Genomic DNA, 2,621 nt, shown 5'->3' with positions numbered 1-2,621 from the left:
TGTCCCATACTTCTTTGTCTTTCATTAATTACACTTCATTAATTGCTTTCCTTTTCATTGGAGGCCTAGGGGAGAAAGAAGCAAGTGAAGCGCTTCTCATGGAAGTAGCAAGTGTCTCAAAGTTGCCTCATGAGATGGATCATTCATCTTATTCCCAGATTTAGGAAGAGACAATGAGCACATTCTGGCAGGTGCTGAGGGTGCTGCAGGGGCCGAGTCCCTTCCAGTTAGCTTGCCTCCCAAGAGCTTGTCTTCTGGCTGGATCAGACCTTCAGACCACGCAAGAGGGAAACTGTTGAAAGGAGGAGGTGGGTGAGGGGGATGTGTTTCTTACTTTGTTTCAGAGGCAACTCCATAAATCTCCACACATTAAGGTCTTCCATATGCTGTTTTTCAATATCAGCTTGTCACTTCAAGCTGTCTGACATGAACTGTTGGATGGGTCTGCTCTCTTCTCTAGGACTCATTCATACCCCACCCAGGTGCCAGAAAAGGTTGAAAAGAGCAGTGGAAAATGCAAAAGATGACATTAGGAGCATAGATGTTTTCCAGAGTTGCAACCTATTGACCTATTTTCATCAGTGACATAGTCTGTATATCAGGATCAGTGAACATCGCCAGAAGAAGGAAAAGGATAGTTTTAAAACAAATTAAACTCAAACCATTCTCCTTGTGTATTTAAAGCAGCCAAATATTACCTTCTTCAGCTCCCCCAGATCTTCCTGGAGATCTAGCATCTACCTAAGACTTGGAGATTTCTGACTCATTTCACAAAAAGATGCTTCAGAGGTCAGCAGGGGGCTGGCATCTATTTTTTTTTAGGGGGAAAATATGAATCTATATGGGTCTATAAACCATTCTGCTCTTACTGTTATATCCCTTGTTATCTGTACATGCTCATGTGCAAGAATCACAGAAGCAGGCAGGAACAGAGCCAGGAAAGGGAAAGAAGCAGCATTGCAAACCTGAAGTGGGCTGTGAGTTCCACTTAAATCCCAGTGGCACAGGTCTCAGAAAGTTTGCAAGTTCACATCTGAAGCTCAGATTTGCAGCTGCTTCTGCTCTTCATGGGATGCAAAGAATTGCTAAATCCCGGATCCTAAAATTGAACATTAGCTCTCCTTCTGGATCCCAGTCTACAGCTTGGGTTCATCTAAGTTCTTGGGGGTGGGTGACGAGGTAGACCGCTGGAGATGCAAATGCCTCATTGTTTATAAGCACTGGGCACCAACAAAGCAACTTTTTTAAAAATGGGTTTTTTCAATCTGGTTTCCTGGAAACAGATGTTTAAAATGAATGCTGTGGGACTCATTGCCACAGGTTACTCTGGAAATCAAAGGCAGAGGTGGATTAAAAACCAGATAAGTTTTGGGAGAACAAGTCCATTGGTAATTAATACAACAGCCTAAATCCAGCCTCCAGCTTGAAAGGTTCCTAAACAAGTGATTGCTGAGAGGATATAATGGGGAAATACTACCTTACATGTGACCTGATTTTATGCTCTCCTTTACCCATACACTATTGGTCATATAGCTGAGAGAGTGTCCTGGGAGACATGGGTCATCTTATCTGAAATTTGGAGAAAAGTGGGGAGGAAAAGTGAAACATGTCTTCTTTTTTACCCTTTATAATGTCCTCCCTGAAGAAGCTTGATTCAAACCAGGAATTAGTCAAGTTCAAACCGAAAATTTAGGGAAAACTCCAACTTCCTCCAAATAGCTGTGTGTAGGGTTAGGGGGGAAAAAAACCCCAAACAAACATGGCCCTCCACAGGGGTTTGTTGTCTTGGGACTCTCATGGGAACATTGCTGTGATATTTGAGAACCTATAGCCCCTGCAACTAAGATGCAGCTGTGAAAGTGATGATGGGCCGCGGTGACTAGGAATAGCGGGGAACCAGGCTTCAGTGACCCAACCGCTTCTTCTCGTCCTCACTTCTTTGTTTGCCTACTGAATTAATAGTCAGATATTTCCATTCAGTACTGATGGGTGCATTGGGGGTGGCATGGAGCTTGTATCAGGGGATAGATGTGTATTTCAAAGCAATTTTTATGGGGGTGATACAGGTTCTTTTGCGCTCTTCTCAGCCCTTGGCTTATCATAGACTCATAGAATGTTTTGGGTTGGAAGGGACCCCTAGAAGTCATCTAGTCCAAACCCTCTGCAGTGAGCAGGGACACTGCTAACTAGATCAGGTTGCTCAGAGCCCCGTCCAACCTGGCCTTGAATGCTTCCAGGGATGGGGCCTCCATTACCTCTCTGGGCAACCTGTTCCAGTGTTTCACCACCCTCATTGAAAAGAATTTCTTCCTTATATCTAGTCTAAACCTACCCTGGTTTAGTTTAAAGCCATTACCCCTTGTCCTGTCACAGCTGGCCCTACTAAAAAGATTTTCCCCGTCTTTCCTATAGGCCCCCTTTAGGTACTGAAAGGCCGTAATCAGGTCTCCCCGCAGCCTTCTCTTCTCCAGGCTGAACAAGCCCAACTCCCTCAGCCTGTCCTCATAGGAGAGGTGCTCCAGCCCCCGGATCATTTTTGTGGCCCTCCTCTGGACCCGCTCCAACACTTCCATGTCCTTCTTGTGCTGAGGGCTCCAGAGCTGGACGCAGTACTCCAGGTG

This window comes from Egretta garzetta, unplaced genomic scaffold (assembly GCF_000687185.1).
Source record: "Egretta garzetta isolate BGI_Z169 unplaced genomic scaffold, ASM68718v1 scaffold186, whole genome shotgun sequence".
In the NCBI taxonomy this organism is placed as follows: domain Eukaryota; kingdom Metazoa; phylum Chordata; class Aves; order Pelecaniformes; family Ardeidae; genus Egretta; species Egretta garzetta.
The sequence above is the reverse complement of the archived record's forward strand: the minus strand, read 5'-3'. Positions refer to the sequence as shown.